General features: G+C 45.9%; 1 protein-coding gene across 3 annotated transcripts in view; it reads left to right on the forward strand.

The window, feature by feature from the left end:
* GLCE (glucuronic acid epimerase) overlaps positions 1 to 13,210 on the forward strand; it is a 53,807-nt gene that overhangs the window by 27,075 nt on the left and 13,522 nt on the right. The window contains exon 3 of one of the 3 annotated variants that reach the window (XM_081838971.1): positions 7,002 to 7,171. The exons of the other annotated variants lie outside the window; for them this stretch is intronic. The gene's annotated coding sequence lies outside the window, so the exon portion shown is untranslated. The remainder of the gene's footprint in view (positions 1 to 7,001; positions 7,172 to 13,210) is intronic. 3 annotated transcript variants of the gene reach the window in all.

Raw genomic sequence — 13,210 nt, forward strand, 5'->3', positions numbered from 1 at the left:
TATTTATTTGTACCACGCCCTTTCTGGGATAGAATCACAGATGGCCTAAAAATACTTTTAAAAATTAAAATAAAGCAGCTTCACAAATAACCTTAGTTAAAAACATATCAGATGCCATCGAACAATCTCATAGCAGCAGTAGCAGAAACTATACTGGAACTGCCAACGTTCTGTTTGGTAGACAGGACCTGGCTTCTCTCTCATAGGAACGTAAGGTGAGGTTGGCTGCTAGAACAGACCAATGGCCCATCTAGTCCAGCATCCTGTTCTCAGAGGCCAACCAGATGCCCCAATGGGAAACCCACAAGCAGGACCTGAGTTCAAGGGCCATCTCCTCTCCTGTGGTTTCCAGCAATTAGTATTCAGAAGCATTGCTGTCTCCAACTATGGAGGCAGAGCATAGCCATTGTGGCTAGCAGCAGCCTTTGATAGCCGTCTCCTCTGGGAATTTGCCCAGTCCTCTTTTAAAGCCGTCCAAATTGGTGGCCATTGCTGCCTCCTGCAGGAGTGAGTTCCATAGTTTAACTGTGAGTTGCGTGATGAAGTCCTTTCTTTTATCCTTTCTGAATCTTCAGCTTCACTGGATGTCTCTGAGGTGTTACTTGAGGAACCTTGCCTTTATCCACTTTCTCCATGCCGTGCATAATTTTACAAACTTCTGTTGTGTCTCCTCTTCTCAAACTAGCAAGTCCCAGTCACTGTAACCTTTCTTCATAGGGGAGTGACTTCATCCCCTGGATCATTTAGGTCTCCCTTTTCTGAACTTCCTTCTCCTTCTGCATGCCTCCTGCCACAGAGATCTGCCTGCGGCTCTGCGGTTTGAGCCTCGCCCACAACAATCTGAGCTCCAAAGGGCTTGTTCTCAGCAAGTGGTTAAACTTTAAACTGCTAAATTTTAATGCTCCCAGATTATTTTCAGCTGCACAGAGGAGCTGTTCCTGCAAAGTCTGGGTGTGTCAGCGGGCTGCTGCTCAGCTTACTCCAAGTTCTGTGCAACTAGTCATGGTGGTGCTAATGTAGAGTTCATGACTAAATCCTCCTTTTAACCAGTTGGCAGTTGATCAAGACTCCTCTCTCTCTCTCTGTGTGTGTGTGTGTGTGTGTGTGTGTGTGTGTGTGTATGTGTGTGTCTGTGTCCCAACCCTTGCTTCATTTCAAAGTTATTCCTGGAAGTAGTCCTTCGGCGTTTGCATAACTCCATGTGTGTCGCTCGTGGGCATATTTGCTAAATGGCGAGGCAAGCCTCTTTGCTAACTTTCTTAGCTGGAGGAGTTTTAATTAAAAAGCTGTACACAGTGATGGATATGGTGCGTGCACGATGGATAAACTCTTGTATAATTTCTGAGAAGTTTTCGGGCTCTCCTGCCAACAGGCGCATTTATAATTTCCCTCTTTCTTTCTTTTTTGCCCAAAGTAATATTTATGTGATCAAGATTACGGATGGAGACGTCCCGTTGTCTGTTCCAGCACATATTTTTGCATGTATTTTTGTTAGGCTAATGATGCTCTTACGGGGGACTATAGAGCGGTCGTTAGGCATTGGTTTCTGACGCGCTTGCAATCCCCTCCAAGCTTGCAAATCGATGAGCACTAAATACAGTGCAACACTTTGCCTCCTCCAGGGGAAAAGGGCAGCAGGCTTAGAAGTGATCAGGTTAGCTCTTTTTCTTTTTTGCCAGTAAGCAGTGGTAGTCAGAAGCAGTGTGCCAGTTGTTCTGGGAAGAGGCATCATACTGTGAGCAAGTGTGTTGGCACAAGCTCTCGAGTTCTTCCTCCCCTCTGCATCATTCAATATAGATAATCCAGAAGACAAATAAAACTACCTTCTTTCATTGACAGGAAACCTACCTTAGCTTGGCACTGATCTTGGCGGATGCAAGTGGGTGAGACGTGCAGTGTAATAGGGAGGGGCACGTCTGGATTTTGCTTTTTGCCAGTCCTAAGTTCAGTTCTACATACTGCCACATCAGTTTGCATTAAAAAAACACTCACAAAAATTCATCGGTGCCAATTTTCCCGAGTAGAATTTCCCTATCAACATTTCAGTGCAGGTTATCCTAATAATTTTTTTACATTCAGTTTTACCTAATAATTCACATTGATGCAAAGCAATTTCCACCCAAACATTTTTGCATGTTATTTTTGCTAATATTTGCATTTTGTGCGCAGTTTCCCCCCAATTTATTTGCACCTTTGAACTATATTGAATAAAAATTGAAAGTGAATTCTGAAGGATGGCTGTGTTTAGGTTTGCATAGTGTTTCAGAAAATGTGAATGCAGACTGAATTTGGGTTTTTTTCTCTCCCATCCCTACTATGTAACAGAAGCATTCAGTAACAAATAGCACTCAATCTCTTTCAAGTGGAGTTCCTACAGGTGTCAGAGATGCTGGAGAAGGGCCATACAGTAGCACAGAGCACCTGCTTTGCATGGAGAATGTCCCCAGTGTCTCCAGGTAGGGCTGGCAGAGCCCTTGCCTAAAAGTCTGGAGAGCTGCTGCCAGTCAGTGTAGACAATACTGAGCTAGATGGACTAGCAGCTTCCTGCGTTCTACTTTAACCTCGGCACCTTAACCTACGTGAACTCTTGCCTACTATATCATTCATGGAATTTCTGTACTCACCCTTCAACAGTGTGTGTATTTTTGTAAAATGCCCAAGAAACAAATGATCATGATTTCATTGCAATGATTTAAAATGGTTAGGAGGTTGGGAAGGCACACACACCAAAAAAATACAGCAGATGTCCATACCTTTCTCCACCCTTGAGGTGTCTGGATACTCAGTGGTCATCCAGGAATAACCGAATGCCTACCATCTGTTTCAGCACCTTGCCCTAAAAAGAGGATATTGGGATCCTTGCAAAATCTTCTGGGTCTAGAGATGTTTTTTTCAAGGCATGGCCTCCCAGTGCCCCCTGCTTCAAGGTACCTGAGACCCCACCATCCCTCCCATTTTAGCGGAGACTCCTGGACCAGATCTTATCCCACTCCATCCCTGCCTAGCGAAATAAAGCAAGCCACGATTTAGAAGGTTCTTTATATTGGCTGTAAATATGTATTTAGAATTCTTAAACAGCTACAGTATTTAAAAAGATCTGTGGGCTATGCTGCCTGGCAGAGAGAGACAGCTCTTGGATGCTCTGCCTTATTACTAATTTCTGGATGTATTGGCCTATAACGGATAGTGGTAATTATTTGCAGGTTCCAGCGGTATGAATTATAGCAGCTCTTTTTATTAAAATGACACTTCAGTCATGAAAAATAATCATTCCATTGCTGGTGGAAAATTGGGAACACTTTTAATTGTTCCCGAAACCTCTGCGATTACTGCAGAAGCAAATCTCACCGTAATGTAAAAATCAATAAAAATAATGCAATTTGTATCTGAGCGGAGTGCTTTAAGAATTCTTGATGCGCAGAGCACTTACACACGATCCAGCAGCCACGGGGCTCTGAATTAAGCGAAATCCATGGGCTTTGGAGGAAAAGGGGACCTGAATTGTATCAATTCTTACAGCAGTTATCTTTCTCATGCCTCTTATCTCCCCCCCCACCCAAAAAATACTTAAAAACAAACAAACAACCTCCCAGTGTGCAAACAGTGTAAAGAAGTCTGCAGAAAGAGATAATTAAATGCATTGGCATGAAACCGTGGATTATTTTTCTTTTAAAAGATTGGCTTGCTTAGGCTTCATAACCCTTCCTTCTCCAAAATCCTCACGATGGGTAACAGTGCCTAAAAGAAGGTTTTAAAACATCAGATTTGAAAATTAACCAGACCGTAATAACAAATTGACCGGGTGGTTTTAGCTCACCCGCTAAAAGTATTTTGGAGAGGATATTACAAATGCTTCTCCTACGGTATATTCTCAGGGATGCTTACAGCCCTGTAATGTAGCCCAATATTATCCCCATCCTTCTGGATGGCAGGAGGATGCAGTTGGGAGGCAAGCCTGTTCAAATGACCACTCCTTCCCTCCAACCTTTATGGAGTGGGACACAAGATTGCCCCCATCAGTACAATGTCAGAAAGTGTAGCGCTGCTTGTGTGTAGTGCCTCCCCGTTTTCTGAAATTGTACCAAATGTGCAGGTGTTGTGAGTGGGCCTGAAAGGTGCTTCCTTCTCTCCTGCTCCCTTCACCGACTACATGCAAGCAGTCCTCGGCTGCATCAATGGCAGTCTAGTGTCCAGATCAAGGGAAGTAATGGTTTCACTGTATTCCACCTTGGTCGGACCACATCTGGAATGTCGTGTCCCATTTTGTGTGCTGCAGTTTATTGACAAGCTGGAATGTGCACAGAGAAGGCTGACTGAAAGGGTCTGGGGTCTAGAAGGCAAGCCTTTCTGACAGTAAGGCCTGCTCCCTTGGAAGGTGGTGGATTCCTCTCCATTGGAGGTTTCTAAACACGGACTGTCATCTATCAGCACTTAGTTGTGATTCCTGCATTGCAGGCGGTTGGACTATATTAACCTTTCTGGTCACTTCTACTCAACAATCCTATGATTCTGTGCTTTGCCTCCTGGGCCACTCACAGGCTGCTGGTGCTGGCAAAGGGATCTGACTGTGATTTTATTGGTATAGCACACAGGTGATTTCAGGAAGTATCCAGCAAAGTACAACCGTACCTTGGTTCTCGAATGTAATCCGTTCCGGAAGTCGGTTCGACTTCTGAAATTTTCAAAAACCAAGGTGCGGTTTCTGATTGGCTGCAGGAGCTTCCTGCACTCAAACAGAATCCGTGTCGGACGTTCAGCTTCTGAAAAACATTCAAAAACCAGAACACTTACCTCCTGGTTTTCGTCATTTGAGAACCAAGGTCCGACTGTACCTCTGTTAGCACAAACATTTTCGTTTCTGTAGCAAAACTGCCTCTCCTCTCCCTGTGTGCCCCTCCTCAGATTTGTTGGTGGGACAACCTAGCACAGATTTTGAGGTTGTGCAGCAAGAGAGAAGGGGGCATTCCTTTGTGCTAACAGAACTACTTCTGTGGGATCCTGCCCTTCTTAATATCCACTTTATTATTTTATTAATGCATTGATATCCCACCACTGTCTCCAAGGAGCTCAAGGCTGTGTGCGTGGTTCTCCCCTTCCTCATTTAATCGCCACGACAACCCTGTGATGTAGGTCGACTGAGAGGCAGTGAATGGCCCAGGGTCACCCAGTGAGCTTTGTGGCCAAGGGGGGATTTGAACCTTGGTCTTAGTCCAGCCCTCTAATCGCTACAGCACAGTGACTCTCACCCTTGCACAGACGTGGGTGGGGGGGTAATGTGCCTTGGTGGCAGAGTACAGGATTTGTACAGAGAATGTTCCAGGCAAAATTGTCTACATTGCTAGCTGGGAAAGACTTTGCTCAAGACCCTGGGAGAGAGCAGATCCTGTTCTGACTCAGGAGGGATTTGCATACGAAAGGTCTGTAGCCTTCTCCACAGCATCTCCAGGTAGACCTGCCAAAGCCCCTTTTCTGAAACCCTGAAGAGCAGCCACCACTCAGTGTAGACCATGGGTAGGCAAACTAAGGCCTGGGGGCCAGATTCGGCCCAATTGCCTTCTAAATCCAGCCCGTGGACAGTCTGAGAATTAGCATGTTTTTACATGAGTAGAATGTGTGCTTTTATTTAAAATGCATCTCTGGGTTATTTGTGGAGCGTAGGAATTCATTTTTTTCTCCAAAATATAATCCGCCCCCCACAAGGTCTGAGGGACAGTGAACCGGCCCCCTGCTGAAAAAGTTTGCTGACCCCTGGTTGTAGACAGTACTGAGCTAGGTGAACAGAGATTCAGTAGAAGGCAGCTTCATCTGAATGTCATTTTTCAGCGGATTTCAGAGCAGCCCTTAACGCTGGAGGTTTGAAGGACCAGCTGCTCTTCAAGGAGTTTGTCTCCCCATCTCTCTCCAGTGGCAGTGCAGATTCCCACAATGGAGGTGACTCCACCCTGTAGTTTACTCATTCTTAGGAGGCTTCTGTAACCTCAGGCACAGGGGGCTGGTTATTGATTGCTTTTGATGCCTGTCTCTTCCTCCCCCCCCCCCAAACTCAAATGCAGCAGGGTGTGCTGCAGTATCATAGCTGAGCATCTTTTGAGCAGCCTGTAAACAAGCCTTTTGTTTCCAGAGATTTCCAGGCAACTTCAAGGTTAAGATATTGAGCTGCTAAGTAACTCCCACACATTCAATAAATGCCACCTGTAATATTCCTGGAGGGAGGCTGGAGCCTCCGGTAATGTATTCATTCCCCTTCCATTCAGTTTAAGTGACAGCTGTCATTGCAGGGTGCGTGTGCCCATCCCAAGCAAGCCCATTCGTTGAGGTTACCTGAGGCCACGATGCTAATCCCATCCCACCCCCACCCCTGGCTGTTGCTCCTTGAGTAATTCTTGGCACTTTGGCAGCTGCTGCAGAGAGAACGTGGTGGCCTTATTGTTTCCAAGTGACTAGATGTGCACGGAGGTGTTTAGAGCATGGGGTGAGCTTAACCAGAATGTAAGAAGAGCCTTGCTGGGTCAGGCCAGTAGCCCATCTAGTCCAGCATCCTGTTCTCATACTGGCCAACCAGATGCCCCAATGGGAAGCCCACAAGCAGGATTCGAGCACAAGAGCCCTCACCCCTCCTTTTGGTTTGCAGCAACTGGTATTCAGGGGCATTGCTGCCTCCCAGCTGTGGAGGCAGAGCATAGCCATCCTGGCTAGTAGCCATTGATTGCCTTCTCCCCCCTGAAATTACCCAGTCGTCTCTTAGAGCCATCCCAGTTGGTGGCCCCTGTGTGAGTCAGTTCCATCGTTTATACTACGTGAAGGGTTTTCTCTTCTTTGATCTGTCCTGAATCTTCATTCAGCTTCATTGGATATCCACGAGTTCCAGCGTTATGAGAGGAGAAAATCTTTTCCCTATCCACTTTCTCTGTGCAGTGCATATTTTTAACAAATTTCTTGCATGTTGCCTCTTGCCCTTTTCTCGTGCAAAAAGTCCCCAACGCTGCAACCTTTCTTCACAGGGAAGTTGCTCCACCCACTTGATCGTGTTGGCTGCCCTTTCCTGAACCTTTTCCAACTCTACAATATCCTTTTTGAGATGTGGTGAAAGGAATTTCTCCCATCAGCTGTTTAGATAAACCTGGAACGAAGCCAGCCTTGCCGCTTGCTGAAGAGGAACCTACATCAATGTGTAATGCCCTCGAGATGTTTTGATCTACCATTCCTGTCCCCCCAACTGCCCCACGGGTTGGGGGGGCTTGCATCTGAGCTCACTCGATGGGCCATTTTGGCAGGCGAATGGAACACCCTACTCCTCAGTCACATGATGTCATGGCGACGCCCCCTCGGGTTCCACCTTGAAAGGCAGGTGGCATGGTATACACTGAAGAAAGCACAGAATAAGCTTTATAAATAGCAATAATAGGTGCAGCTTTGCACCCCTTGGAGGGCAGTTAATGAGGTTTACCAAGGCGGCTGTTTGGGGACTTGCGCCTGGTCTATAAATAGGGGTGCAGCGAAGCTGACGAAGCAGTGCTAAGGTCTTTCATCTGTTGCGGAGACTTCCTTCATCAATCTCTGAAGCAACAATGTGGTGCTTTGCTGGCTTCAAGGGGGCCTCGTAATGCATTTGCAAGCAGCTGGCAGAGTTTGGCGTTCTTGTTTGTGCCATTAGCAAAAGGGGGTGGGGGGCTTAATAGTCTAATCCATCTGGAGAGCAAGTAGATTTATTAGGCTCCACACTAAATGGGCTCATAATTACGACAGCCATTTCCGCTCACTCCCATTTCCCACCCCCACCCCCCAGTACATGAACCAACATGGTTCAGAATCTCGCAGCAAGGAGAAAATTGCACATAATTTGCAGTTTTGACAAGGATTAGAACCTCCAGCCACATTTTATATGATTTGGCATTTTTTTTAATGACACATACAACAGAGCCATCATTTTCAAGACAGCCCTGTCAAATCTGGAACCATACTTGCTAACCAGATAACACTGATGCAGTCTTCTTTACTTGAACTTTGTTCTTTTAACCTATGTGCAACTGTACTCATTCTGTGTGCTTATAGTTTTGTTTTTCATCTTTTAATTTTCACCTGTCATTACCCTGTCCTCTTCTGTTTTCTATACGTTATAAAACAAAATAAGAAAAACTTACAAACATAAATAAATAAATAAATAAATAAATAAATAAATAAATAAATCTCACAGCATGTTAGATAGGCAGCAACTGAGTTCAAAGAAAGGAGTCTCCCATTTGTCTGAATACTTTGTGGCTCTGTCTGCACAGAGGTCCAGTGTTTTGAGTTGGGCACCCCCGATTTGCACTTTGTGTTTCTCAAGGTGACTGGATTCTAGCTGTGGTAGTTTGGAATTGTTCACGTTCAGTTTTAGCAATAGCTCAAACCACCCCTTGAGATCTAGACGCTGGGAAAAGAGCATTTCAATAGCATTGCAGATTTTTTTGATTTTTTTTAAGATGCCTCAGACCGGAGTTGGCAACATTTCACTGGCCCTGAATTTATACACCTCGGGCCTAATGTCTGTTGGAGTGCGATCTTAGTGCAGTGTTAATGTGTCCCATGCTGGCTCTGTGTGTGTGTGTGAATGAATGAATGGGCTTGAAATGGGCATTCGGCAGAGTGCTTTGACAGAGCAGGTGGAGGTTTGCCAGAGGAGCAAAATGGGTCTACCTGGGAGGAGGGAATTTTTCGCTGTGGAACAGGGTTGGGCAGTTTTGCATCTTACGCAGGCGCTCCGTTCCCAGGGTTCTGCATATATGTAAAAATTTGTATAATCAAACCTCTCATAGGCAAGCATCCCTCACCTTCTGGAGCCAGCCACTGAGTGGGCCTTGCCCCCCACCCCACCCCAGCAAGGCAGAGAGTTTAAAAGCTTTTTTTTTTTTTTTTTGCACAGGGTAGCCCTGGCACAAAAATAGCTTTTAAGCTTTCTGCCTCACTTGCGTTTAACTTGCAGAATTTCAGCCAGCCTTCCACCACATATGGTTGAAGGTGCGCAAGTTAAATGCATGTTAGAGGCGATCATACTGTACTCTCTGTTTTTGGCAAAGCAGTCTCAGTTCAGTCTTAGATCTATGGTCCCGTTTGCCAATCTTCTGCCGCCCAGATGTTTAGGACTACATCTCCTAGCAGCGCCAGCATCAACGGAGTGTGCTGGCTGGGGGAGCTGAGGAGAGTTGCAGTCCAAAACATCTGGAGGGCACCAGGTTGGGAAAGTGGCATGTTCCAGTTCAGTTTTCTGAGGTTAGTCCTTCCACACTGAGTGCCAGGCACAGCAGCCCTGGTCACATTTCTCTTCCTGCAGCCCCTTCTGTGCCCATCAGTCCATCCCCACAGCTTGCGAAAAGAGACCAGATGAGTTGATCTTCTTGGGTTTCTTAGCCTTTAGCAGAGGCAGCCATGAGGTTTGGAGAAAGCAAAGATTTTTCTGACAAATCAGCATATGACTTTAGGAAGCTGTGTGTATGGCTAGGTCACCAACAACTGAGTCTGGGTACATAGCAAAAAACAACAACACAACCCCACACACACACCAAAGGAAGAAGCCCGAATAAATGTCTTGCCTGCTGCTTGTTGATAACTTGTGATGTAGGGACTCAGTATTGAAATTCACAATGATTTCTATTAAGGGAAAAAATTCAATATTAGGTAGAGATCTGCTGATGTTTCACTTTTAAATTAGGTGCTCGAAGGGACCTCTTGCTAACGACTGCGTTGGATTGCCATCACAAAATTGCAGAACCGTTCCTGGGCACTCTGTCATTCTGCTAAACAACTTATGGGTGTTTCTTTCAAATGCTACACAGATGGAATATGGCTAACAGCCGTAATTAAATAGTAAATCTGTTCTAAAGAGTCAGCCAGCACAGAAAGCCCCTACATAGATTCAATTATCGTAACTCTGTTCATTTGTATTTGTATGGTATTATAACTTTTTTTCTTCCTCCACTGCACAAAGAAAATCAGTGCATTGTTTAAAATTCTGCTCTGGGTCTTTATCAAGTCAAGATGCATTTAAAATGCTAGCTGCAGAAAGATTAAAAGGCAGATTAATTGTAAATAAGCCATTAATTAGGCATTTGCATTCAAATCAGCGTTTTTTCCTTTCCAGAGAGAAACAGCTGAACACTATTTGGATATTTTAATGCTGCAGGAGTTCATGCGAAATCATTGCATAATCTTGCCTCCTGTCTCAAGCTCTGGGCAAAGCTGCCCTAAGACACTTTGGTACCTGAGGAGGACCCCAAAATAGTGCCCCCTCCCTATCAGGGAAGAAGGAGGCAGGGAAGAGCTACATCAGGAACAAGGGGACAGAAAAGTCTGCTGCTGGGGACGTTGGTCTCACCTTGCCTCATGGGTGGGTTGGTCCTTGCCCTAGGGCACTGCTTCCAGTTAGTGTGAACCAGGTGTGGGGAGTGTTTGGCCTGCCTGATGATGCTGAATTACGATTACTATCAGCCACACCAAATGAGGCCAAGGATGATGGGTTTTGTAATACAGCAACCCCCGGGAAGCCAAAGATTTCCCACCCCTGGTGTAGACAGTTCTACTGAGCTAGCATTTCTTTATTGCATTTATATCCCACCATGTCCTCCAAGGAGCTCAAGGGTGGTGTACAAGGTTCCCCCACTTCTCATTTAATCCCCACAACAACCCTGTGAGGTAGGTTGAAATAGCAGTGACCAACCTGAGAGCTTTGTGGGTAGGTGGGGATTTGAACCCTGATCTCCCAAGTCCTGGTGCAACACTCTAATCATGATGTTGCATTGGCTCTCTACGTGAGAAAACACACACACACACACACACACACGGGAAAAGGACAGGGAGGGAAGAGGAAAAATGCAAACTCAGACACCAATTCTTAAACAGCTATTCTTACAATGACCAGCTGGCACAGTTCAGGGGTAGGAGGTGCCTGATGGAGCTGGGCTTTCGGCAGAGCTGATGGAAGGAGCCCTGCATTGTGGTGCTTCCACGTTCCAGTTGCAAATAACTTGGGAGCATTTCTGTGTGCTGGGGTAAAATGAGTCCCTTTCTGTACTCGGTTGGTTTTTTTGTTTTTTTTAAAAGTATCCATGCATGTGCTAGTTGCTTGGTGAATCCCTTAATACTCAGGCTTGCTGAGAGCAGTGCAGATAGTGGGAGGATGAGGAAGGAAATGCTGCTTTGGATGGACCCTCCAAGTGCCAATCTCCCATTCCTAGGGCTTATAAAAACACTGCTTCTGCATGTATCTCGCCTTTGCCAAGCCCCCGGCTTGGTGGCCTCTGTGTTCATTTCAGAGCCAGGTTAGACTGGCCCAGATTCTTGAGTGTAAACAAGGGCCTTATCTAGGTGTAGCAGAAATCCCTGATCTTTGCGTTTAATGGCTGGTTTTTTTCCTTCTTGCATCTAAAAGAACATTGCGGTGAGGTGCCTGCAGAAACATAGACTCTTTTGGCTGTTCATTTTGGAAACATGCTTTAACGTCTCTTTATTTTTAGCCTTGAGAAGCTGCTCTGGTGTTTTGCACCACCTGAATTGCCTCCAGTGGATCACTGATAGGTAATAAGGGGAATGGAATCTTTTTGCCCGATTCATATAGCCCACTGTGATCAGTAGGGGAGCAGAAGAGCTTTACAAGGCGGAGAGCATCTAACATTCTACTCACAGTAGGCCTATTGAAGTTAACAGACCTAAGTTAGGAGCGAGACCCCATCAGCATGTAACATCTCTGCTCAGAGATCTGCACTGGTTACCTGTTTGCTACCAAGCCATGTTCAGGGTGTTACTATTAGTATACAAAGCCCTTAACTTGGAGCCGAGATCTCCTTACCCCAGATAGGCTCACTTGGCCACTCTGAAATGGGGAACTGTCACTGTTCCAGGTACCTCATAATATTGGTTCCACATTTGTAAGAAACCAATCTTGTTATTGTGGCAGCACAAAGACCTTGGAACTCCCTGCTTGTTGACATCAAGCGTCTTCATTGCACTCTTTCAGGAAAAACAACAAGTCTGCAAGTTGATTTTGCAAATGGAGGCTCTGGTTCGGCTATAACCAGGCACATCGCCCAAAGGCGAGTATCTCCTATTTCTAAGTTAATTTCTGGTAAATTCAGCATTAAAAAACCCAGAACCCTTGCACAGCTTTTGCTGACCAAACACCTTTGCCTACGATTCTGGCATGGCTGTGACGCACACACAACCCGGTGATGAACTCATAAATTCAGCTCCCTCGCTCTCTGTCTCTGATCTATGCTAAGGAGGGCAATTGCCTCCTTCTTTGAAGTGCTAATGTAATTCTGACAGTGGCCGCACATTGTACAAGCTGTTCACCATCTCATTTGCCATTAAGGATGCAGGTGAATGAGCCTTAAAAAAGAAAGGGGAAAAGCATGGTGAATTGGCACCGGCGTGGGATGGTGGCAATAAGCCTGGAGTTGTTGGATCTGGAACTACAGTAGATGAGAGCAGAAAGCCAGCTGCAGTAGTGAAACACGGAAGTGTGCTAGGGGCTCCTCTACCTCCCTGTGCCCCGGCATTGTAGCGGCCTTGTACCTGCAGACAGTTGGTCCATTGACTAGTGTCTCCTACTCTGAAGGCCAGCACCTGTCCTGCATTTCAGACAGGAAGCCTTTCCCAGCTGAACCTTGAGATGATGGAAGCTGAACCTGGGACCTTGTGTATGCAGCTACCCAGTGATGACAGTTTCTGCTAAAGAAGTCCTAGTTCTTCTCCTTGCTGTTCATTTATATAGCACCATCCATGCACATAACTCTGTACACAATTAGAATAAGACATTCTATCCTAAAGGACATGCAGTCTGCATAAGAACCTAAGAAGAGCCTGCTGGATCAGGCCAATGGCCCATCTAGGCCAGCATTCTGTTCTTGCCTCAATGGGAGGCCTCAATGGGAAGTCTGCAAGCCCTCTCCCCTCCTGTGGTTTCCAGCGACTGGCATTCAAAAGCATTTATGGCTCCAACTGTGGAGGCAGAATGTAGCCATCAGTAGCCCCCCTCTGCCATTTGTATAACCCTCTTTTAAAGCCATCTAGCTTGGTGGCCATCACTGCCTCCTGTGTGAGTGAGTTCCATAGGTTAGCTACGTGCTGTGTGAAGATGGGCTTTCTTGTTTATCTGTCTCGAACAGGGGTCAGCACCCTTTTTCAGCTGTGGGCCCTGGTCCACTGTCCCTCAGACCATGTGGTGGGCTGGACTATA

Source organism: Podarcis erhardii, assembly GCF_964252035.2.
Source record: "Podarcis erhardii genome assembly, chromosome: 14".
NCBI classification, from domain to species: domain Eukaryota; kingdom Metazoa; phylum Chordata; class Lepidosauria; order Squamata; family Lacertidae; genus Podarcis; species Podarcis erhardii.